Here is a 27,093-nt window from a genome sequence, read left to right as displayed (position 1 = left end):
ATATGCTAGTGGTGCTGGCCATGGCGAAGTGCTTGCCCAGCGCAAACAAGTGTTGCCCGAATATGTCGTGGCCTGTGCAAGTCGTACGCTTGCGAAAGCTGAGACAAATTACACTGTGATGGAAACAAATATGTTTTGCCGTCATCTGGGCACTTACTAAGTTCTGCCCTTATATGTAAGGCCGTCCATTTGATGTAGTCAAGGGCCACCACGCATTATGTTGGCTGTCATTCTTGAAAAATCCCTCAGGCAATCTTTCCCGATGGGCACTTCACTTGCAGTCTTACGATATCCGTACCACCGCGGATGCCCGCACTCTGATGCTGACGCCCGATTGCGCTCTGCCCTGCCTGACAATTCTTGCTGCTCACTATCCCAGTTTACCTCTTCTTCGCTCGACCTTACCACAATCGCTTCTGAGAAGTGCAAGGACCATTGTATTCCTTCTATTATAGACTTGCTTTTTAGTTCGTCAGTACAACCAACTACATACAGGTTGCATCGTCAAACTTACCATTTTACCATTAGCGACAACCTGGTTCATCGTCGCAATTAAAGCCCCGATGGGCGCCAGTGCCTGTTAGTAATACCTCGCACTCTTCGTCACGACATATGCGCAGCTTTCTACGCCGATCCACAGTGTGCACACACGCAAGCTTTAAAAACGTACCAACGCCTTCTACAGCTGTACTACTGGCGATGGATGTACAGCTACGTTCAGAAGTTGGTTCGCTAATGCTGCAATTCTCAGCGTAGGGAATCATCAAATCACCTCTCACGAGCCATTTTGCAATTTTCCCCTACCCCTTCCCGGCCCCTTGCACGCGTCGGCATCGATATGTATGAGCCCCATCCCCTGACATCGGATGGAAACCGCTGGGCCTTTGTGGCAGTCGACCACCTTATGCGAAACGCCGGAACTGCCGTACTGCCGGCAGCTACAGCATGCGATGTTGCCTCCTTCCTTCTTCGGCGATTCATCCTGCGTCATGGGCCATCACAGGAACTGCTCAGTCATCGCGGACGTGTCTTCTTGTCCTAAGTAGTTGAAGTCGTTCTTAAAGAGTGCCACGTTGTTCATTGTAGAACTACAGCGTACCATCCTCAAACCAAAGACCTTACGAAGCGCTTCAGCCGTGCACTCGGTGACATGCATGCTCTAAGACCAGATAACTTGTGACGTCATTCTGCCATCGATGACCTTCGCGTACAACACCTCTATTCAGAGCACCACCTGCTTTCCACCTTTTCCTGCTGCACCTTTTTCTTGCTGTACCACCACCATCATCACCATCATCATCATCAGCCTATTTTATGTCCCCTGCAGGAGGAAAGCCTCTCCCGGGAATCTCCAATTACCAATGTCTTGCGCCAGCTGGGTACAACTAGCACCCGCAAATTTCCTAACTTGGCCGCACCACCTAGTCTTCTGCTAACCTCTACCAGACTTCCCTTCTCTTGGCACCTATTCTGTCACCCTAATGGTCCAACGGTTATCAAATCTACGCATTACATGACATTACCAGCGCCATTTTCTTTCTGTTAATGTCAATTAGAATCGTGTTTGATCTCTGATCCATGCCGCTCTCTTCCGGTCTCTTAATATTAGGCCTAGCATTCTTTGTTGCATCGCTCTTTGCGCGGTCCTTAACGTTTTCTCGAGCTTCTTTTTCAGTCTACAAGTCTCTGCCCCATATCTTAGCACCGGTAAAATGAAGTAATTGTAGACCTTCCTTTTCAATGATAATGGCAAGCTTCCATTTAGGAGCTGACGATGTCCGCCGTATGCGATCCAACCTAGTCTTATTCTTCTACGAATTTTCTTCTCATCTTCAGGGTTCTTTGTGATTAGTCGACGTAGGCAGATGTACTCCTTCACAGACTCTAGAGGCTGACAGGCGATCCTGAACTCTTGTTCTCTTTCCCGGTTATTCATCATTATCTTTGCATTCTGCATATTAATCTTCAAGCCCACTCTTACACTCTCCCTGTTAAGGTCTTCAATCATTTGTTGTAACTCGTCTGCAGTGCTGCTGAATAGATAGAACAATGTCATCCGCAAACCGAAGGTTGCTGAGCTATTCGACATCAATCCTTACTCCAAAACCTTCCCAGTTTAATAGCTAGAATACTTCTAAGCACGCAGTGAATAGCTTTGGAAAGATTTTGTCTCCCTGTCTGAGCCTTTTCTCCATAGATGTCCTCCTACTTTTCTTGTGTAGAATTAAGGTGGCTGTAGAATCACTGTAGATATTTTCCATGGCATTTACGTAAGCGATCTCTACCCCTTATTACGCGATACCTCTATGACTGCTGGTATCTCTACTGAATTAAATGCTCTTTTTGTAGTCTATTAAATTCATATAGAGAGGCTCATTGTACTCTTCAGATTTCTCGATACCTTGAATTATAACAAGGATGTGATCCATTGTAGAATATCCCTTTTTGAAACCAGTCTGTTCCCTTGGTTGACTAAGTCCAGTGTTGCCCTTATTCTATTGGAGCCCATTTTGGTAAGTATTTTACATAATACTGGGAATAAGTTAATGAACCTATAATATTTCCATTCTTTAACGTCTCTCTTTTCGTGGATTTGTATAATATTTGCATTCTTCCAGTTTTCTGGGACTCTTGAAGCCACTATACACATCTCACAAGAAGCGGCCACTTTTCCCAGCATTAGGCCTCCTCCATCTTTGAATAAATCGACTGTTATTCTACATTCTCCTGCCCCTCTTCCTCGCTTCATGTCTTGCAAGGCCCTCCTGACCTCTTACGCGAAAAAGAGGTGAGGCGTGCTGACAGGACACAAGAGTAGAAAAGTGTAGAGATAGAGAAGTGTAGAAGCTAAGGTAGAGAAGTGTTGAAGAGTAAAGAAGTGTCCTGTCTGCACACCTCAACTTTTTTTTGCGTAATGAATCCTTACTAACTAGCTTAGCTTTCTGTCATTCTAACCTTCTCACCTCATCGCGAGTTATAGTAGGAGTTTCTGTATCCGGTTCATTACTATTTCTAATGGAGTAGTCCTGAGTACTCTGGTACTGTATAGGAAAGTATAGCATTTTTCCGCTGCTTTTATTATACCTTCGAGGATGCTGATGATATTACGCTGCTCATGTTTCAGTGCATATATCTTGGTTTTTCCTATGCCAAGTTTCCCCCTAACTGATTTCAGGTTGCGTCCATTTTTAAGACTTCTTCAGCGTTTTTCAGGTTGTAGTTTCGAATCTCACTCATTTTCGCCTTGTTGATCAGTTTTGACAATTCCGCGAATGCTTTCTTATCTCGTAACTGACATTTCTTGTCGTTCATTTATTAGGTTCTTCGTTATCTGGGAAAGCTTGCCTCCTGGTTCTCTTGGTGCCTCGCCTCCCTCTTCAATTGCTGCCTCTGAAGCCAACCTCGTCACAGTTTCATTCATTACCTCTGTGTCATCATCATCATCTAACCGTGCTAAGGCTGCATACTTCTTTGCAAGTAGCAGCCTAAATTTGTCTGCTTTTACTCTTAGTTGACCTTCTTCTTCTTGACCAATTTTACTCTTTCTTTGTTAAAATTGAGGTGAATTGTAGCCCTCATTGCCCTTAGTTAACTGCACTTTACCGTACTTGTCATTTCTACATCCTGCACAATGGTGGGATCGGCATAAAGGATGAAATAATTTCATTTCTTGTTTCGCCATTACGATTTTTCCAGCTCCACTTTCTCTTGCTACGTTTCCTGCAAAAAGTGTTCATTATTCGAAGCTCATTCCTTTCTGCGAATTCTACCAGCATCTCTCCTCCAGGATTCCCAGAATCGACGCCGCCGCTCGTAATTGCCAGTTCACCCGCCTGCTTTTTCCCTACTTTGCCTTGAAGTCATGCATTACTACTGCATACCGTGTTCGAACATTTCTCATCGCTAATTCAACATCTTTATACAACTGGTCTACTTCCTCATCATCATGCCTGTATTTTGTAGCATAGGCTTGTACTACCTATCATCTATACCTCTCACTAAGTTTGATTACGACTGCTACAAACATCTGTATTAGGTGGTAGAATTCGTCAATGTTGCCCGATATGTCATTATCTATTACGAATCCTGTCCCGCATTGCTTCGTATCAGATAGACCTCTATAGCAGAGGACATGGCCGTTATTTAGCAATGTGTAAGCCTCACCTGTTCTTCTAATCTAAATAATGCGGCTAATATTTCAGACAGTTTTTCACTGTTTGACAACTGACAGTGTTTTTCACTCTTTGACAAAAACTGACAGTTTTTCAAAGAGTCCTGCTATGCTAGCCTCACTCGACAGAGTTCGGCTGTGGAAGCTCGACAGGGTCAGTTTTCATTGCCAACCTGGCTGACCCAGAGATTCTTAGCCCCTTCTGCTGCATTACAGGTCTGACCACCACCTTGGTCAATTGCTCAGCAACTGCTGGGGCCTGAGGGCCGTCGGTTAATTGTTGATATCGTCAGGGAGTTTGTGGGCGAATAGTGCACCAGGAAGGCCAGTTCACGTTCTGGTGAGGGAGTGTCTACGTTAAAGCTTAGTGGACCGTCTTAATTTGGTTGTACTTGGATTAATATAGCCCCACTTGCTTTCGGTATCGTTCACCGGTTTAAGGCGTCGCTCTAAGCCTGCAGATGCACTGGAAACTGTCAAATTCAGATACACCATTGCCGAAAAAAGGGGGGTTTCGACTTTCGACTACTGAATACCTTATCGCCGAAGAGATCCGCGGATTTGTCCTTTTGCGGTTTTATTATCGTCGTAGGTTTTACCATATAGTGTCAAGCATCCGATGTCTAACCTCTTGTTTCCCGAATCTCGCGCACACAGGCGGTATCGAATGCGCCTAGGTACACGATATATTTTCGCTAAATTTGAACAGAACTTAACACTTGTGTGTAAAAATGAAGAAGGGAAAAGTTTTCAGCGCTTACGGAGGGCCCTGAGTCGCGTATCATCCTCTCGTCGGCTGTTATTTTCCCTTGGCGTACGAGAACTGGCGCTCCCGGGCAGCTATTCGGACTGGCCATTCGTGCCGCCGTATCAATACCTCTCTGAGGCTCGCGCAAAGTAGGCAAATTTGACAGCTCCCAATGGTGTCTTCAGCCTTTCTGCAACATTGGAGAGCAATTATTCTAGACCTAATACCATAGCGGCGGGATACATCCAAATGTGCTCCCATTTCTGCCCCGGCAAGAAATGCTGAAGATTGCCGCGTTCTCACTCGTGTATTTACCCCCAATGATCAAGAGCACCAGAAAACCACGCGTGGTGATACCACTTCTCCACCCACCTTCCTTCCTGGAGACCTCGTGTGGCTGTCGGTTCCTTCCACTGCTCTCACCTGGTATCTCTTCAAAACTGTTATCAAATTATGTAGGGCCCTCTTACCATTTCGTCAAACGCGCGTACCCCGTAAACTGCGTGATCGAACCCGTTGAACTGTCTTCCGACATGTGCTGTCGTGGACGAAACATTGTGAACCTCAACCGCCTCAAAAGCTACTATGACCCACTCATAGCGAAACGCTGTTAGGTCGCTGGGTGGCTGCCTTTTCGCTCCCGGGAGTAATTGTAGTGAAGGATTGCACCGGTATACTGGGGTGTCCTCTCCGGCGCTTTATTGAGGGTCGTTCTCCTCAGCGCTCTTGTTCGGGAAACGCTGCTCGTCCTGGGAGTCTCTGGACTGCTGTAACGTTCGGTCCCAAGCACCGGTGTCTAATAAACGTCTTTATACACTACATTTTGAGTGGGCATTCGCAAAACATTTGCAAGCATAGTAACAAAGCCACATAAGTCGTACATTCATACCTCCAATTAGTCCGATTGAGATCCTCCAAAGGACGCAGTTTAGAGAGGCGCGATATTACTTTTTGAAGCTATCTAATGGATTTGTAAACTTTGTGATTCTATCCTTTCTTCATATTTACCAATTTCCGACCATTTTCTAGAAAAATACCATGATCCGAAATCAAAATTATTATTGAAATAGTCACTGCGACTTTCAATCCTCTCTAAAATGCAACAATTCTCATTAAAATCGGTTGAGCGCTTTTGCAATGTATTTATTTATGTGTTTCACATGTATTTCACCAGCGGGCATCGAAGTTAAGAATGAGCTAAAGTTCGTCTTAACGCATCACACCGGTTATATAGAGAACACACGACATATAACCTTTCCTATAGGCAAGCCAGGAGCCCTATTGGTGCGCAAATGAAGAATGAAAACCCACCAAAAGCTTTGCGGGAGCCGTTATATTCGCCAGACATATCATCCAGAATTCCTACAAGCTGTAGGAAATTTTTAGCAAAATTGTCGATTTATTGCCAGTCGAGCAAGTAGCTAGTTGTCTTGTTTACAAGTGCCGAGGTGACGCAATAGTCTCAGTGTGTAGTTTTTTTTTTTGTTGTGTTTGTGCGCGATCGCATATGCCACGACGCGAATTTTAATTCTTTAAGGTGGATACGCTCCGCGGTGGCGAAAAAGGAAACTAAATATTGGTTCAGAATTTCTGCTTATCGGTTACACGTACAGCCTACAGCTATAATTGTAACAGAGTATAGCGGGCGCTGCTTCAAACTAGGCCATATTGACACGTGTACTTGTTTGTCTAAATCGGGCGTCAAGTTTCACCACCTAACAAATGTTATCGCACAGCGCAGGACGCGCCTGTATGTATCGGGAGTTTCTGGAAGGTTATCGATGTTTCCATCCGCTGTCTGTGACTGAACCTTGGGTAATGTGATCGCATGTGTGCGTGACGCGAATGATGTAGAGCTTTGTGGAAGGTACTCGCGTCCAGAACATTCGATGACTGATGTATCAAAGCCGACGCGTTTGACCTGCTCAAATTTTCGACGATTGCCAACCGTGTTCGCCGCTATCGTTGTGCTATGAGTGTAGCCTGTTTTTGTGGGCATAGGTACACCCAATAAAAGTTAGTTTTGTCTTTCACAGTATTGCTACTGTGTTCTTCAACGCCACCACCACGTGAAAGTATAATTACAAGGAACTATTCCCACTGCTCAGAGAAACACCTACGCTGAAAATTGGGTTCAGACTCTGCCAGGTGACACAATTATGCTGTCATTCTTTATGACTTTTGCTAGGGCTAGTTCACATAGCACTGGTGCTAAAAGGATGCACACAGTTCTTTTTATGTCTTTTCTTCTAAAACATTGTCAGCACTATTTCACGGCATATAAACTTAATGTGGAATAAAACATGGCTCTTACCTTTAGTTTTCACAAAGGACACAAAGCACGCTCACGTCTGGTATTCACTTTTATTCGACAAAAAAGATGTCATATAAATTTCGAAGCACTCTTCTAGCAATTAAGAAAACAGCATCTGAATTTTTAGTCGGTGGCCGGACCACACTCCTGTAATAAAAAAAGAGAGAAATTGAAATGAAGGAAATGTGCTTTCCGAAGTAATAGCTCTGAAGTTAACTTGAACTCATTCATGAATGAATACGCGTCTCGTAAATAAATATCGTAACATACACGCCCATACAAACCGACCATCTGGCCAGCGCATAATTTTGTCCTCTTCATAATCTGCGAATTCATTGCAAATTTTCTGATCTTGTTCGGCGTTACTATAGCAACTAAGGCTCAACGTGCCGTCTGTCTCTACGTATTTCCGTCTGTCTTTTTTTCACTCCCTTTACTATTGTGGTTCATCTTTTTCATCTGCTCCCATCTTACCCGCCCAATATCTGCCCACCCGCAATGACCATGTATGCAAAGTGGCTCCCATATTTGCTAGGACCAAAAAATTCTAAAATTCCCCTTTCGTGTTATCAGTGAATGAATGGAACGCCCTACCTGAAGATATTGTAACAATCACTGACCCGGGTGCCTTCCAATCAGCCCTGCGCACATTTTTAAATGTATAAAATGTTCAGCTGCCACTTCTTGACAGGCCTGTGTTACATATATGTATAATTTCTAAATTTCCATTCACCCTCACCCACCTGCCACTTGTGCCTTGTTGAAAAGTGCCATGTACAGCAAATATGAATTGTACCATGTACTCTCGCCCAAATTACTTTTCGTTTTTTTCCCTCTTTTTTTCATCTTTCTTTTACAAAGTGTTTCTTCTACCGAAATCTGTGCTTGTTGCCTTCAGTCATTTTTATTACAATATCATGTGTGAATTGTATCCCCCCCTATGTAATGCCTCTCAGGGCCTTTAGGGTATTGAAAATAAATAAATAAATAAATAAATAAATATTTAGGAAGGATAGTTTCAACTTCATTTTAACGTGCGACACACTGACGTGCGAATCTTTCACGGGCGTTGGGTCAAAGGGGCGTCGCGTTCGTGCAATAAAGCATGAATGGCTTACAAACGATTGCCATACACGTGTATATATTTCAATATAACAGTTTCTTTGTATACTTACAGCTACGCACTTGCGGATGGAGCAGTTATCACTGAATTTCGGAGCAACCAAATAGCCACTTTTAATGTGTCGGACAGAGTTTGGAGCCAAATCAAACCTTGTGTAGATAAGGTATCCCTTCACAAGATATTGAATGCAGAGGATGAATTCTTCACCTTTAGTCAGTTTTAAATATTTTATTCTTGCCCTTCTCTCGTGGCTTCCAAATGTGAATGTCAACATTAGCCTGAAATCAGCAATAAATATTACAAAATATTAGGGGTGTGCGAATATTGAAATTTTTGAATACGAATCGAATACAAATAGGGCAAAAAAATGTGTTCGAATATGAAACCGAGTATCGAGGTAAAAATAGCTTTATTATCCTGTTAAAACTAATGTTGCAATTTACAAGGCTGCTTCAGGTTAAAGAAGCAGTCATTATAGGGAATGCACTCAGATAATGTCGTGTAATGTTCTCAGTCATGTAAGGCGCTTGTTACAGATTATTGTGAAGGAAAAGTAACTGCTCGACATGTTTAGAAATTAAGCGCTCTCTATGCACTGCGGCAGCATTTCCACCGGTAGAAAAGACTATCACTAGGAACTGAGCTGGCAGGGATGGACAAGTACTTCTGGGCGGGTGCACCTAAACAAGTACTTCTGGGCGGGTGCACCTAAACGCAAGTACTTGAAGCGGCCAATGGGCTGCCACCACTAACAAGGATCCTTGACCCTTTCCCGAAGAGGCTTTTCCACGTAGTCTGTAATTTCCCTCTCAGGGGCAGATGCCGAATGCGTCTTTATTCATCACTAGATCGGCAAAAGCATTTCATACCCTGGATGCCACCAGCGGACACGAAGTCGATGCTGGCACAGCAGTGTCCTCACCGGCTTCCACGTCAGCTGTCTGGAGCTCCCTTGTCAGCCTTTCAACCAGACCATCTGACCATATGCCTGACTAACTGTCGCTTAAATCCACGTATAAAGAAACATTGCCAGGCTGGCATTTTCTTCAAGTTCAGACTACACAACACGAGTCTTGACACATTTTACAAGATTGTCAGCAAACACTGAGTTGCCTTTTCAACCTTCGAGGCAATGCAGCATTCCAAAAGTAATTGGAATTTGACATGACAAAGAAGGGTACTTTTCAGCACTCAAGATCACAGTTGCGTCAAACAAAGGCTTCGATCCCTCCATAAACGCCACTGCATCTCTCCACTCTGCAGTTGAGGGTATCTATGCTCGTGTCCGAAGTGGTGAGCTCAAGTCTGATGGACTCTTAGAGTTCATGGAGCATTGAGAGCATGAGTTACTGATTGTTCCACCTCGTGTCAACATCCTGCACAACATGGAGCACGTCTTGTTCAGCTACGTAAGGTTGTTCAGATACTTAAGGAGCCCTAAAGCCCATAATATATGGTTCTGAATGAGCCCCGGAATACAGCTGGGTAAAAATAATTCGAAACTAATCACGTCTGACGGGCCAGATGCAGATAGACTGAAACAGAGAATACAGATAATGAGTGGATCATGCCAAGTTCTCAGTGAATAAACATGTTTTGGGATAATGGGGAGCAAGCCTATAATTCGTTATTTGCTCAATTATTCGCAGTCTGTCTGAATATTGGCCATTTCTACCGTTATTCGGCTGTCCTCGCATACTCGAGAATTTCCGAATATGGATTTCTCGAATAGAATACGCTTCGAATAACGAAAATATTCTATTCGTATTCGAAATTTCGAATGTTCGCACAACCCTACAAAATAAGAAAAAGTACAAAAATCAGTGCTATATTTTGAAGTAAAATATAAATATTATAAAGGAGATTTATTGGGGTTCGTAGCGACCGCCGGTTCTAGGATGCACCGAGCAGTTTCCGAGCTCGAGCCTCTGCTGCGCGCGTGATGCTGCTGATGCTGCTGACTGTGTGCACACGTTCGTTATCTTCATTGCATTGTGCAGTCTGCCTAGAACAGTACCGGGTAATCTTTTCATAGCAGTAACAATAAAATGTCGCAGTTTCACCCGAAAGCGAAGCATCGATTGTGATAGGAAGTGATAGGAAGTGATTAGACAGTTATTTGAAGTAACCATACTGGTTTTATCGGCTGCACAAACATAAGAACATTCGCTTAGAAACTGAGAAGCATCTTCTCATGCTTGCACAAATACACATGACAACATCTCACTCGATGATCGCGGATGCTCGCTGTTCAAACGCGGCCGCAGCAGCAAGCAAGCTGACCTTAAAGCTTCTCGCTTCAACGCGAACTAAACCGCGAGAACACAGCGCACACGACACCATCAGCACAGGGGGGGGGGCATCCTGTCCTCATCGCAGATCGCTTTCACGAACGCGGTCGTGCCATACGCAGCCGACGCCGGTGCAGAACGCTTCGCTGCTGCCTCCAGTCGCTTACGCGCGACAGAAGTCGACGTACTTCCTCTCCACCTTCCTCCCTAGAGCACACCAGATCGAGCCACGAGATGGGTCACCCTCACACGCTTTCACTAGCACATGCAGCGAATGGTTCGTGGTCATGTTGTTTTACCGTTTGGAATTTTAACAGAACATCACAGCCACGGTGACGACGACTGATGAAATGCGCCTGGAGTGTCCATATAATCGCTACCGCTAAAATGATAAGTAATAATAACGAAGTATTACAAGAAACAAATACAGCCTTATACAGTCGTACAGTCTTATACAAATGTCCACATGTCGTTCAAAGTGTTTTTTGTCGATCTCCAAGAAGTTTCCATTGTACTTGCACTGGCAATTGACACCTCTTCATAAAGCGCGCCAAGAAGCGGCATGACAGCCGTAGGAATAGAGGAAGCGCGGCCGCTGGAAGAAGTGGTGTACGAAGCTATTCGCACTGGACCCCCATGCTTCCAATCATGTCAGTAGCATCAGACTGTATAGCTTAGCCAAAAACTTAGCAAGACTGTATAGCCAAAGACTTAAAAAATTACACACCGATCAGCTTGCTGTCACTTGCCTACAAAGTATTTACTACGGTATTCGCAAATAGAATCAGGAACACCTTAGACTTCTGTCAAGCATAGGACCAGGCAGGATTCCGTAAAGGCTACTCAGCAATAGACCATATTCACACTATCAATCAGGTGATATAGAAACGTGCGGAATATAACCAACTCCTATATATAGCTTTCATTGATTACGAGAAAGCGTTTGATTGATTTGAGCTCCACAGCCACCATAGTTCTCCATAAAGAAAGCAACAAAATCCCAAATAAGAAAGGCGTCAGGCAGGGAGATACGATCTCTCCAATGCTATTCACGGCGTGTTTACAGGAGGTATTCAGAAACCTGGATTGGGAAGAAATGGGGATAAATGTTAATGGAGAATACCTTAGTAACTTGCGATTCGCTGATGATATTACCTTGCTTAGTAACTCAGGGTACCAACTGCAATGCATGCTCACTGACCTGGAGAGGCAAAGCAGATGGGTGGGTCTGAAAATTAATCTGCAGAAAACTAAAGTAATGTTTAACAGTCTGGGAAGAGAACAGCAGTTTACAATAGGTAGCGAGGCACTGGAAGTGGTACGAGAATACATCTACTTAGGCCAGGTAGTGACGGCGGATCCGGATCATGAGACGGAAATAATCAGATGAATAAGAATGGGCTGGGGTGTGTTTAGGAGGCATTCTCAGATCATGAAGAGCAGGTTGTCATTATCCCTCAAGAGAAAAGTGTATAATAGCTGTGTCTTACCAGTACTCACCTACGGGGCAGAAACTTGGAGGCTTGCGAAAAGGTTTCTACTCCAATTGAGAACAACGCAGCGGTCTATGGAATGAAGAATGATGGGTGTAACGTTAAGGGATAAGAAAAGAGCAAATTGGGTGAGTGAACAAATGCCAGTTAATGACATGTTAGTTGAAATTAAGCCAAAGAAATAGGCATGGGCAGGACATGTAATGAGGAGGGAAGACAATCGGTGGTCATTAAGGGTTACGGACTGGATTCCAAGAGAAGGGAAGCGTAGCAGGGGGCGCCAGAAAGTTAGGTGGGCGCATGAGATTAAGAAGTTTGCATGGGTGACATGGCCGCAATTAGTACATGACTGGGGTCGTTAGAGAACTTTGGGAGAGGTCTTTTCCCTGCAGTGGGCGTAAGCAGACTAATGATGATGATGATGATAATGATGTATTGCTCAGTAAGCGAACATATTTAATTTCACAGGAAATGTTGCGCATCTAGAGGGCCTTCAGCCAACATAAATCATGGGGGCAAGCGTTTCCACGTTCTGCGTATTCTAGGCGATCTTTTGTTCATGGCCTTTTTCATGCACGATAGGGAGCTTTTAAAAATAGCCAAGGCCAGATAGCTGTATATCAGTCATTGAACTGTAGTCACGCCCCTCTGAGCATTGGTGAGCTGCGAAAAGGAATGGGGTCCGCATAGAATCACCACATTATGCGGGCCGAACTTAAGCACCTTAGCAACAGGCTTTGCCTGTCGCTGCTTAGAGAGGCATCTCAATTCAATAGTAGCGCAAGCGACTGGCGTCGGCAGATCGTCTAGGAAGCTGAAACAGGTGCAGAACGTCATCTTCCCAGTGCACTATTAGTGGCTGTGAAGCGACAGCTACGGAAGCGGAGCTTCCGCAAATGCCCTAAATAAAACAAACACATGCCTCAGGCTGAAGGAAATCAAGCTGAGATTGACGTTTCATGGATGTTACGGGTCTCTCGTTCCCACTGACACAATGCGCGATCCTCTCGAATAAGGTGACTTTTGACACTATGTATACGTTTACTTGCATCCCCATTTCTTACGCAGTCCACATGTTGCAAGGCGCGTCTTGAGAGTGACCTTTTTTTACAATCACGCGTGCCAATTTGGAGCACGAGAATCAGGGCACATTTCCGCGATTTCTTGGACACGACGCGCACTTTGTATTTAAGGACGTGTTTATGGAGCAGCGGAAGGGAACAGCTAAGGGGGCGCTCGTTAGTGTAATGAAAGAAATTATTCCTTTAGATTTACTGAAATTTTGATGTGGTCACATGGTACGAGTCCCCTCCGAGACTTTATTCCGATACATGCGTGATCTGCCACAAAGGCGGATAGTGGCTCTTTAATAGAAGGCCTGAACTCCCTTAACCAGACATACAGCTCGCTAAGGCAGAAAGCACATAGGCATATTACCATCCCCAACGTCTTAATAAGCAGTGATGTGAAATTTCTGGCAATTTTCAAGGCCTAAAAACAGAATAGGCAGAACCCATCTCACCATGACTGCCGACGGTAATCGGTTGGTATGCAATCAACATAATCACAAAACGTAATGCCACCGTAGAAACGAGTTATCTATGAGGCGTTTACAGCAGCGGGACTCCTATATAGCGCTCCCCTGAGAGCACTCCGCGTCATCTAGCGTCCTCACCATGGAACCTGAGGTGGCATTCAACATGCATGCGCACTGGTGCATCAGAAGGCTGAAAAACGCGTCAGGTGACAACAGGACTCCTCTCTCGCCTTTCTTTCTGGACGAGCATCATTACCTCGTTACCATAATTACCATAATTACCACGACAAGCATAATTACAAGAAGCTCGTTCGTGGCCTCCGAGAAACGTGGCGCGCCGGTTTATTCCGAGCAGCACTCACTCACACAGAGCCCGCTAGAGCGTTGGCGCGAAAAGCGTTCATTACAAAGCGGCACAAACACAGTGCATCGTAATGCAGCCAGATAATTTGTCGGATCGCTGTCCATGAAGGACCATTACGAAGTTACCTCGATTACACATTGAGCTAATAATTTAATCAAGTGGCTATTTAACCGCGTGTATACAAGCTCCAAAATTTTGGCGTACTAGTAAATGCAACATATTAGTGCAGTTCATTGATTTTATTTTCGATATTTATTAAAGACAGAAATAACATGAGAAGGAAATATGATGCTCCTGCGCAAGGGGTTCCCATATGTTAGTATTATGCGTTGTATTTAAACCTCGGTTCCAATGCAATGTTCCGCTTTTATGTGTATAAGTGGGGTCTTATCTTTTACGTGGTGCCGAACGTCAGTTAAATGTATGCTTGTCTCGCTAACCATTCTCTGTGAGCTTACTTCACTAGTATAATTGCCCTTGGTCTCCGTAGAAAAAAAAAGAGCTTAGTGTTACTTTTTCCAGGGTAAAATGGTTATTTCGAGAACAATGTTAAAATATTTTAGGAGAACTTTGTACAAGTATCTCGCGCATCCTATATATACTTAAGATGCTGCTTTTGAAGCACCAATATGCCCCACTTAAAAGTAAGATTTATCATTTGGGGATTGTGGCAAGACAACTTATACATTTCGTGTGAGAGCATTCCGTAGACATCTTTGTTTTTGGTATCTATACTTAGCTTATTTATTAGTCTTACGGGACTTTCTTTACCATCGCGTTACTTGCATCGTCTGTGTCATTTATGCAGCAAATTCTACACCCTCATCTGAAGTACAGGCTTTTAGCACTTACTCGAAAATACCCATGCATGTCCTATTTACGATTTTACCAACCCAATACGCGTCCTTGTTTTATGACGTCAACTTCGCCTAATACAACACTTACTCGTTACTTCCTCCAAGGAAGACCATTGTGTAGATGAAAGAGCTGCCAATCTTGAATGTGGAACATGGGAAAACATAAAATTGTCCCTGTCGAATGGAAAGAGCTGTGTGAATTTACATAAAATTATGCCACATTTTACGCAGTTGAAGAAATGCAAGCATAATAAGATCGCAAATAAACACCCCTGAAAAATTTAATTAAAGCATAAACCATTTTCTCTCCAAGAGCGTTAACATAAGAAATCAAGTACATCGAAATGAAGAACTCGTATTTCTGTGATGCCAGTAGAGCACTTTCTATGAGGTGTCTTGAACCTAAAGGAACAAGTTCAAAGGGATCTTATGCGCTCTTCGCGCTTTCTCAAAGCACATTCCAGCCCTAAATGATACAGCTGTGAACATCTCGGTGAAGTAGTGTAGTTCAACAGCAATTGGTGTTCCGAAGTGGAGGAACCTCTCTACATCCACCTTTTTTTTTCGAATGGAGGTATGCGTCTCACCAGTATTGAGCCTGCCGGCAATCCAGCGGCTAGCATTTTTCGCCATAGGGTAGATTCTTATATAAAAGCTCCAGTGGCCAATCGTTGACCTGAAGGAAGCCGGATGTCATGTTTCTGTGCTCGTATTCCTACCGGTACTCTGCTCAAACGTCACTGCAAAAGTTTGTATGACGCCAACCAGCAGGGTTAATGATGGTTGGTAACCACATCGAAGATACGATCATAACATAAAGACGAAATTTATGTCAAACCTAAGCAGTGGCCACCAAGCACTGTTAATCAGCAACCGAGCATTTGCCCCCAGCCGCAATAAGAGCATGGCTATCATACGCAGTAACATATGCATAAAAACAATGTTTTTGGTGAGCAACTATAGTGCCAAGTACATCAACAATGTTGTTGGTGTGCACTTGCTGAAACCCTGGAGTCGAAGTTAAGGAGATCGGTTGGTGATGTCAAGAGGGAGGCGGGTAACATCTAGAAATCCCCACCAGACACCGGTGACCAGAAAGAGAGGTGTCAACTGCTGGTCAGCAGGAGCGTCGAGGGCACAATTATGCATGCGATGTTCTTGACAAATCAGTAAAAATAAGAACTCACGATGACGAAGCTGCGTACAGCTCCGATCATAGAGAGCTTAGTGAATTAGGCTGAAGCACGAACCTTCTATGCGTTGTGCAAGATACCACCTTTTTTTGTTGATTTTTTCAAGCATGGTAAGCGTGCGAGCCAGAAAGCGGCAGTTGTTGATGTTAAGCATACGCCCTACGCTGCCAGACAGGTCGTAAGTTGGTGCACACGATGAATGTGGCTGTGAAAGCCAGGGAAGAAGACGATGACTTCACTGAAGTAGAAAACGTATGTCCTCTACTTTAACCCTCGTAAGAGGTTTTCCATGATCCTCTCGAATAATGCTAGTGCCCTACAGAAGCCGAAGGGCACAACACAGAACAGGTGTAGACCATCCGAGGTGCCGGCAGCAATTTTCAGACTAACGATGGTGCCTTAAGAACCCGAGAATAAGCAGATATCAAGTCTAGCGATGAAAAGAACACCGCGCCATGCAGATAATCTAGGGCATCGTCGATACATGGTAAAGAACCAGCATACATGTGCGTAACATTGCTTAGACGGCGATAATTTGCCTAGAATCAAATCGAGCTGTCATATTTCTTGATAAGCACAACAGGTGACAAGTCCTGACTGTAGGATTACTGAATGAAGCGAAGTGGGAGCATGTTGTCGACGTGTTCGGTGATCAGAAAGCGCTCAGCAGTAGACGCATAGTATGGGCGTTGTCGCAGGCGCATGTAGAATCATGTGTTATGGTGATGGACTATCCTGTATGTTCGACCTCGTAATATGCTGGTCATATTGCGATTGCTTGCAATATGCTGGCAATCGAAGGAGTAGCGAAACCGGTCAAGAAATACAAGGACTTGCTCGCGGTGTGTCTCTTCGATTTCACTGTCAGTCAAGGTGCAGTTACAATGTTCCACGTACGCCGAAGCGCATCGCACCTGCTCTATTCCTATAGTGATCGTTGTTTCATTATGGCCGCATTTCACTTCCACTTTGAGGTTGTGTCTATTTCCTTTGTTTCCATGCATCTATTACCTTCGTTTATTCATATACCAATGTATATGTACCGCTTGTATCACATTACCCGAGGTACTTCCTGGCTCTTTTGTGACTCTGTGTGTTTGTCTATTGTTATCTAGAACACCATCAACTGTATTTTTCAACAATAAACATAAAGCCTAACTTCTTACTTTCATGCCAACAGATAATAACCAATGTCGCACAACACTTTGTCTCTTTGCAAGCAACAGAAGGTCACCCTAGAAGCTGCTGCACTATTATCGCTCCCACCTATATGCGTGAGATATTAAATAAAAAATTGTATTTTCGCGCTCTATTCACTCTTACTATGTACATCATAAACAACAAACAGGATGAAGGGCAATCCTGTCTCATTCTTTGATGACATGAGCTTTCACTTCGATCCTCATCTCACGGGATTCTGTGCAAACGGTATTTTCTAGGTAAATTTCCATCAATGCATGTATGCAGTCGTTGCCTAAGCATTTCTCCTGCCATAATATCCGCTAAAGTGTTGTGGTTCACGTTGTAACATGCTCCGGTGATATCTAAAATACCCACATGTAATGGCCTCCCTTTTCCATGCACTGAGTAAGAACAAATAAGTTAATATACGGACGCTTACCGATTCTGAAGCCATTCTGAAGTTCTCCCAATATGCCATACGTTCTGCCTAAGCTTGCAGTTTTAATTTAATCGTCAGCAAAACTAACTTGCATATTAAACGTGCAAAGGTCAACATTCTTCATGTGTGAAGTCTACCCATATAGGTTATTTCATTCTTTTTTTGTAGCCAACCGCCTGGCATTCGCATACCTTGTAAGTTTTTTCTACTGCTTTCAACATAGCTTCCTTATTTTTTTCTGCTGGGTTCATTTATCAGCCTACCGGGAACATCGCATGAACATGTGGCTGTACGCTTAGGAATTTTCCCTTCGGCTTTCTTCCACATTCAAATTCTTTGCACCAGCTGTACGTTCAGGAACCATGTGGTTCTTGAACGTGCTTTAATTTGTCAAACACCACGTCGTCAGTGCCTTGAAATAATGTGGCCGTTAATATCGGATCTATTTTATTGCTGCATCCCTTTCCCGTTTGTTTCAATCTTGGTCTGGGATTCATGGTTGTATGGTTCCATACTTCCTGTCTGTTAGCGTACCATGGTTGCAAACTTGTCATCATCATCATCATAATCAGCCTGTTTTAGGTCCACTGCAGGAAGAAAGCCTCTTGCTGCGAGCTCCAATTACACCGGTCCTGCGCAAACCGATTCCAACTAGCGCCCGCGAATTTCCTTATTTTTTCGCTCCACCTAGTCTTCAGCCGTTTTCGGCTGCGTTTCGTTTCTCTTGGCACCCATTCTGTGACCCTAATGATCCAACAGCTATCAAACCGGCACAACAAATGGCCTGCCCAGCTCCATCTTTTTCTGTTGATGTCAATTAGAATATTGTCTATACCCATTTGCTCTCTGATCCAAACCGCTCTCTTTCTGCTTCTTAAGGTTATGCCTAACAATCATCGTTCCATGGGTCTGCGTGGTCTTTAGCTTGTTCTCAAGCTTCTTTGTCCGTCTACAAGTCTCTGCCCAAATTGTGAGCACTGGTAAATTGCACTGATTGTACACCTTCCTTTTCAATAACAAGTTGACAATGTCTCCCGTATGCGATCCAACTCAATTTTAGTATTCTATGAATTTCCTTCGCATGATCTGGGTTCCTTGTGTTGTTTTGACCCAGGTAAATGTACACCTTCACATACTCTAGATGCTGACTGGCAACCCTGAACTCTTGTTCCTTTCCCCGGCAATTCATGATTATCTCTGTCTATGCAAAGTAATCTTCAACCCCACTCTTACACTCTCTCTGTTAAGGTCCTTAATCATTTGTTGTAACTCTTCTGCATTGTTTCTGAATAGAACAAGCTCAGCTATTCGCCGTCGATACTTACTCCTAAGCTTTCCCAGTTTAATACATTGAATACTTCTTCCAAGCACGCAGTTGATAGCATTGGAGCGATTGTGTATCCCTGTCTGACCCTTTTCTTTATAGGTATCTTCCAGCTTTTCATGTGTAGAATTCCGGTACCTGTAGAACCTGTGCAGATATTTTCCAAGGTATTTACGTTCTGCACTAGTTGATAACGCAATGCCCCTACGACGGCTGGTATCTCTACTGAATCAAATGTCTATGAAATCTATGAAAGGCATCTCGAGGGGCTTGTATTCTACGGATTTCTCGATAACTTGATTATTGACCTGGATGTTATAAATTGCAGAGTACCGCTTCCTGAAGCCAGCCTGTTCTGTGGTTGACAAAAGTCCAGTGTTGCCCTTATACTACTGAATATTATTTTGGCAAATACGTTATATAATACTCGGAGTAAGCCACTGGGCCTATAAATTTTGAAGTCTTTAACGTCTTCCTTCTTGTGCATTTGTATAATGTTTGCATTCTTCCTGTTTTCTTGGACCCTTGCAGTCGATATACACATCGCATAAAGAGCCGCCAGATTTCCAAGCACTATGTGTCCTCCGTCTTTGATTAAATATACTGTTATTCCATCTTCTCCTGCCGCTCTTCCCCATTTTGGTGCCTTGCAAGGCCCTTCTGACCTCATCGCTAGTTGTAGCAGGAGTTTCTGCATCCTGTTCATTAGTGTTCCTGATGGAGGTATCCTGACTCCTCTGGATATTGCGCAAGTCAGTATAGAATTCTTCTGCTTCTTTTACTATATCATGAGATTGCTCATGATATTACCCTGCTTATGTTTCAGTTCACACATCTTGGTAAGTCCTATGCCAAGTTTCCTTCTCACTGACTTCAGGCTGCGTCCAGTTTTTACGGCTTCCTCATTCTTCCTCGCCTTATAATTACGAATATCACTTATTTTTGTCTTGTTGATCAGTTTAACAGTTCCGTGAGTTCTGTCTTGTCTCTTGAATACGATACTTTCATTCTTTGTCGTTTCTTTATTACGTCCTTTGTTATTTGGGAGAGCTTGCCTACTGGTTGCCTTGGTGCCTTACTTCCCACTTCAGCCTCTGCCTCTGATGTGAGCCTCATTACGGTTTCATTCATTAGCTTTATGTCATCATCATCTCTTTGTTCTAAGACTGCATATTTTTTTGCAAGGACCAGCCTGACTTTGTCTCCTTTAACTCTTACTGCCTCTAGGTTCACATGTTTCTTATTGACCAATTTTGTTCTTCCTTTCTTCAAATTTACGTGAATCCTGCCCATCAGCAACTTATAATCACTGCACTTTACCTTATCTATCACTTCTGCATCCTGCACTATGCTGGGATCAGCAGAAAGTATGAAGTCAATTTCATTTCTTGTTTCACCACTAGGGCTATTCCAGGTCCACTTTTTGTTACTACGTTTCTTGAAAATAGTGTTCATTATTCGAAGCTTATTCGCTTCTGAAAATTACACCTGTATCTCTCCTCTTGCGTTCCGATTGATTGCTCACCGGCTTGTTTGACACCGTTTTGGCATTGAAGTCGCCCATTACTACAGTAAACTGAGTTCGCACTTTTCTCATCGCTAACTCAATATCTTCATAAAACCGATCTAGTTCCTCATCATCGTGACTAGATGCTGCAGCGTAGGCTTGTACTACCTTTGATCGATACCTCTTATTATGTGTGATCACGACTACAGCTAGCCTTTCATTACGGCTGTAAAATTCGACAATGTTGCCCGCTATGTCCTTATGGATTAGGAATCCTACCCAGTATTACTTCTTATCTAGGAGACCTCTATAGCAGAAGACATGTCCGTTATTCAGCAAGGTATAAGCCTCACGAGTTCTTATCTAGCTAAGGCCGATGATATCCCAAAATATGTCTGATAGTTCCTCAGAGAGCCCTGGTAAGCTAGCCTCCCTCGTGATGGTCCGTGTTTTAAACGTTGCAGGGGTTAGTTTCCATCGTCGGCCTGTCGTGACCCAAAAATTCTTAGCAGCCTCTCCTGCGTAACAGGTCTGATCCCCGCCTTGGTCAGCTGCTCCGCAGCTGCTCGCCCGTAGTTATGATGCGTGTGTTAGTGCGGGAGGTGTTTGTGGGTGAAGACGCCACCAGAAAGCAAGGACAGGCCGCCATCTGAGGAAGGAGGGTCGGGGGTTAGTCTCCCGACCCCCGCCACCCCTGAACCCCACCAAGGACATAACAAAGTTTTATCTCTCTCCGCAGCTGCTGGGGACTGAGTGCCATCGGGTATTTGAGTGGGTCATTTGGGAGGGCGTTCTTCTTCTCACGTGATTCCGGCAACCAGCTTTCAGCTTTATTATTTGCTTGAACCAGTGTTTCAAAGATGAATCTTTATCTGCCGGTTTGTTTACCATTTTATGTATACTTCATCCTGCGGTAAATGTGCTTTTTTGGCTGTCGAGGATCTCGTGATGCTTTCTGTCTTTCATCGATCGCTTCACGTATCTCCTTGTTCCGCCAGATTTCAGTTTACATTTTCATTTCCAACATATGTGTTGCCTCTCTTGTTATTACACTTACACGTTCACTATTTTCAAAATGCCTTGCCATTTGCCAATTCATTTCTCAACTTCTGTAACTATATTCGCTATTTGTGCAGCGCTCAAATTTGGATTGTCCATTCTTCGCTCCGTGCTTTCGTTCCCAACTACGAATCCCATTTTGAAGATCATGCGTTTGTGGTCAGTCCCTATGTGACTATACCCATCCTTCTCAATGATAATTATTCTTAATTCCATGCTACATTTCTTCTGTCATCAGACAGTAATGAATAGTCGATTGTCTATTTCGGACTTGTCATGAGAGTTGGCGATAATATTTAGGCCCAGTATTCGCTACGATGATGTTACCTTGCTCACAGACAACTAGCTATAACTTTTTGTTGTCGGTATAACCGGCCAGAACCTGTATGTTGGCATTCACGTCACATAACAGGATAATTTTAACGCGATAGCGTTAAGGAGCTCGTGTCGCAGAAAAGCCGGTGTCGTCGGCGTCGGTGTCGGCGTCGGCGTCAGCGTTTTTGCGGCGTTGACCGTGAGCGATAAATCACGGCAGGCACTCCATAAATAAAAAGCAACTTCCAAGATGGTCTGGGTGGGAATCGAACCAGGGTCTCCGGAGTGTGAGACGGAGACGCTACCACTCAGCCACGATTTCAATGCTTCCAAAAGGTACAAACGCGCCTCTCGTGAATGCGGTGTTGCCTTCGAAACGAGCCGTGGAAAGTTATACTGTGGTGTATATAGGTAATTATGAACATGTAACTTACAGAAGTCGCAATTACACGAGTAGCGAAGTGCGTTTCGCTGCATTTCTTCTGCGCTTTCCGCACACGGAGAGCCATCTTGCGGCAAACACAGAAGAGCCCCTCCTCTCCATGTACGGCGCTGCCCCGACAGAAGGCGCGCCACGCGCGCATTGGAGCTGTCGTGGTTCGGACTCTCTCCCCTGACAACGCTTCGCCTCGCTCCCTCCGCAGAATCAAGCGTCCTTCCTTTCTTTAGATCACTATCTCTCTATCTCTCTGCCCGTGCCGATCACGGCGTTTGGCTGGCGTGCATCATTTCCCCCTCCGGGATACCGAGTTCTTTGGTTCGCTCCGCTTGCTCAGGCGCACGTTTCGTTGCTGCGCCGAACGCCGCGTTGCTCGACCATACGGCTCGACGCTCACCGCGTCTGATGCGGGGCGCCTCGTAAGTGATGGCTGCCCTGTAGCCCATTGTCTTACACCCTTTGGCGGGTCGACGGGAACGCTATCGCGTTCCACTCTTGAAGGCGAAGCTTAAGCGTCCTCCAATTTTTGGCATCATTCCCGAAAGCCGTAGTATCAGCAATTAGGCATTCTTATAACGCCTAATTCTTCCGTTTGAAATTATTTCCTATCAACAAATACGCTACACCAAGCCCAATTTTATTTTCGTTTAGTGTGCGTGATAACCAAACATCCTTTTGACACATTGAATTTACTGCGTCCTACTTGGCTCCCTGATGTATAATCATTCTGACTGGCCCTCCCTTTTTTTGCCAATTTAGCTCTTCCCACCCTTCTCACACATAATTTTCAATTGCTGACGCACACTTCTAGGCATCTAAGATGTCTGCCTGTAACAAAATACACGTATATTTGTTCTCTATTTACCTGCCCCTAAATCTCTACAGTTTGCCTGTTCTCTGCCGCCCTACATGTTTAGCTTGCATAACGCAAAGCGAGATATATCTTTTCTTCATTTCCTCTTCTTTTTTCTAACTGACGACGATGCCAGTCTGAGGTTCGCCGAAGGGACCTTCTTCATTTCTACCCATCCTGGCCTCCTGAGCACCCATGCGCTCCCCGAAAAAAGCAACAGTGCGACAAAGCAGTCACCTGTCCACTGCTAGTCCAAGCCTGCGATTCAAGTGAATTTCTTCTCGTTTAAAATCACCATACCGGCTCACTTCTCTTTTCACTTCCACAACCTTGAAACATTTCTCTCGGCTTGCTCTCCATATAGATTTATTAGCGGATGGAACTGCTTTTTTAGGGTAGTGACGCCTAAAGCTACCTCCGGTGCTACGCCCCCTACAATATGCAACCGAGGCGACGTCTCCCGCAAGTCGTCTGCACCTTTCGCCAAACACTGGGATATGCCCGACCCTTTTAGTTCGCCCGCTACCATTTCAATGTTGCGTCACTGTGGATTATCCACCAACCTATTACTAGCTCGCCCTTCAACAGAGTCCAATACCAACCCAGGAAATGGTGAAGCTCAGGTGACTTCACTCGTTAAGCGGTGATGTTAACTGTGGAGAAGCGGCGCCATTGTGCGCGAAGCAATATTGTTGACCGTATGAAAAAAAAGGAATGAGCGCTCGTGTCTAGTGTGTCCATGGTAGAGCGAGTATTTGAGCAACAAACGGTGGAAATGCAGTGCACCGTCATCATGAAAAAGGTTACACAAACTCGCTAATAATATATCGCGTAAGTATTTATACGTACAAAGCGACAGTAACCAACCATTGCATAATTTATGTCAATGTGCTGTGTTAAATTAGGTAAATTTGGGCCCTTTTATTTTTCATCTTTTGTGCACATGGCGGAAAACAGAAGAGACTGTTCAGAAAATTTTCTGTTCTTTCCTGAACACTGGCAAATTTAATCACATGTGACAGAGAGTGACGTTGAGGTAATGCTGATCGGCGGCTCACCGAGAGGTCGGGTGAAGAGGATTCTTGTTGCAGCGTGGGCGGGCCGTCACAAACCCCAGGGGCCTAAGCGCCCATGTCGTCTTTGGAACTGCAATGTGGCCTAGACAGATGCGGGTCACATGTCCCCCCCAGAAAACCACAAGGTAGGCATTTCCGTTGGTCGTCTGCCATGGGCCATGAATTAGCACACCTTCGTGCTGTTAGACAAAACGGGATTGGCAGGTAATGGCGAGTAAAATAAAACCCAGATTCTTCGAGCAACTTCCCAGTGACTGCTTCATACGCCAAGGGGGCAGCCTCCAGAGGTGCTAAACTGACTGCAGCCTAGAGCGTCCGTGACCTGGTCTTGTACAACTTGTCGTATGCCTGGGGCCCAATGGTTACTGTTTCGGGCGTGTTGGAAACAAGGGAGAGCAGGCGGGCGATTTCCTCATGCATGCATTTTTTTATATGGATAAAAAGCGTATTTTGATGCACACCAACGGTTAAGGCCTTGACAGAGTGGTCTTGGAGCATGTTGTCAGAGCGCGTTGGAGGTCAGAGTGCCAAAGTGGAGCGCGTTGGAGCATGGTGTCTACCCACCTTGTCATTGGTACAAATCGATTCTTTCCGCGAGGGTTTGTGGCCCTTTGGCTAACAACATTTGGAATGTATCTCTAGCAGTTTATTTACAATTTTTACGTCGTCCAACTGATTCATCGACGGTTTCATGCGCTTGCACAAAACTACGATCCATTCAATACAACTGACTGCTGAAGTACTAGCAAGGTTGTTGAGTGTGGACACGAAGTCGCTCTTCATCGTGGAGTTCTTGCACAGCAGCGCGGCCGTCAACATCCGCATAACTTGTTTGAAATGGTAATATTGTTACGGGTAATGGTAAACCAGCTTTATTTAAGGGACGAGATTGATGGCGAAGTCAAGGTGGCGTCCCGAGGCTGCACCAGCTAACGTCTTCTTTCTCTTCTGCTCGCCCGGCTCATGCCGTAGCAATCCCCGGTTTCCGGACGAAGCCCGCTGGGCAAGTCCAAACCACTTTGAAAGCGTAGGGTGAAACCCCTTAAGACGGGCAACATGTACTAACTGGGTCCGGCTAGACCGACGACCAGCGGATGTCAAGTGTGCCACCAACGTACGTCATCTTACTCAAGTGATCAACAATGACGAATGGGCCCATGTACTGGGGTAAAAACTTTTCGCATAAGCCACGTTTACGTTCCGGAGTCCACAACCACACAAAGTCTCCTTTAGCGTACCAGACAGACTGGTGTCGGCGGTCGGCGGTCGATCCACTCTTTCGATCGGGGTTGCGATGCCACAGTACGCAGGCGAGCGATATGCCGGGCTTCTTCGGCAAGACAAAGTGTTTTGGTAACAGAGTACTTGCTGTGAAAGTCAAACGGTAGTATAGTGTCAATGCAGCTTAGCGGTAAACGTGCGTAAGCGAGATAAAAAGGACGGTAATCAGTCCTCTCATGGTTTGCAGTATTATAAGCATAGGTGAAGGGGAGTACGTCATCCCAGTACTTGTGATCGGAAGATATTGTCACGTGGTAGTGACGGTGAAGAAAGAAGCAATACGGTGGAATACAAAACGAGCTTTTATTGGGCGAACCTGTGCCCACAAAAACAGGCTACACTTATAGCACAACGATAGCGGCGAACACGGTCGGCGATCGTCGGAAAAACTGATCAGCGGGTCAAGTGCGTCGGCTTTTATAGAGCGGTCGTCGAATGTTCCAGACTAATCGTTCGGACCTGCGTGCCTTCCACAAAGTTCTACACCATTCGCGTCAGGCGATTAAATCAGATAACATAACGTTCGGCGACAACAGCCAGCGGATAGAAGCATCGATACCTTTCCAGAAACTTCGGATACATGCAAGCGCATCCCGCGCTGTGCGATAAGATTTGTTAGGCGGCGAAACCTGGTCGCCCGATAAATATAAATACACGTGTCAATATGTACATGGGCAGCATGTTAGAGTTCTGTTCGTACGTTCTAGAAGCCCAATTGTCGGAGGGTGGTAAGGCGCTGAATGACGGAACTGCGAACTGCAGAGACAAAGCAGTTCTTCTACGGCGTCCGCAATGAACTGACGACCGCGATCGCTAATGATGACACGGCGGGGGGGACCATGTCGAAGAATGATGAATCGAAGGAAAAACATCGCAACGGACGCAGCTGTTGATGTTACGGCCGCCGTTTCCGCGTAACCGGTCAGATGGTCGACACATACGGTTACCCATTGGCTGTCGTTAGATGATCGGGGAAATGGGCCCAGAAGATCAATACCCACATGTTCAAATGGCAGGCGAGGCGGCGGCAGAGGTTAGGGAAGACCTGGCGGAGCGGTCGTGGGGCGCTTGTAGCGTTGACATTGTTCGCAACTGGCGACGTAGTGCTTGACTGTGTCCCGCATTCTGGGCCAGTAAAAACGCTCCTGTGTCCGGTTCAAAGTTCTGATGAATCCTAGATGGGCAGAGGTCACATCGTCGTGCATGGATCTCAGTATGTGTGTTCGCAGACTCTGCGGCACCACAAGGAGGAAGCGTGCGCCATTAGCCAAATAATTGGTCTTGTAAAGCAGGCCGTCACGGACCCAAAATCTACTGGTGGCTCCAAGACACAATGTGGCTAGACATAGAGGTTCCAAACGAATATCATTTTCCTGCTCTGCTTTGAAAGTCATCGAGTCTGGGAATGTAGAAGCAATGGGAGCCAAACCGTCATCAAAATTGTCTTCGTCACACTCCGTCGTCGTAAGAGGAAGGCGGGAGAGACAGTCCGCATCTGCGTGGCGACGCCCGGACATGCAGGAAATA

General features: G+C 45.0%; 1 protein-coding gene across 1 annotated transcript in view; it reads right to left on the bottom strand.

Annotated features, from left to right (window-relative positions):
- The window catches only part of LOC135896855 (uncharacterized), a 514,087-nt gene that overhangs the window by 278,099 nt on the left and 208,895 nt on the right, over positions 1-27,093 (bottom strand). The window contains exons 7-9 of the mRNA XM_070538351.1: positions 14,987-15,072; positions 8,409-8,634; positions 7,234-7,380 (exon numbers count right to left, since the gene is read on the bottom strand). The gene's annotated coding sequence lies outside the window, so the exon portion shown is untranslated. The remainder of the gene's footprint in view (positions 1-7,233; positions 7,381-8,408; positions 8,635-14,986; positions 15,073-27,093) is intronic.

Source organism: Dermacentor albipictus, chromosome 5 (assembly GCF_038994185.2).
Source record: "Dermacentor albipictus isolate Rhodes 1998 colony chromosome 5, USDA_Dalb.pri_finalv2, whole genome shotgun sequence".
Classification (NCBI taxonomy): Eukaryota; Metazoa; Arthropoda; class Arachnida; order Ixodida; family Ixodidae; genus Dermacentor; species Dermacentor albipictus.
The sequence above is the reverse complement of the archived record's forward strand: the minus strand, read 5'-3'. Positions and strand labels throughout refer to the sequence as shown.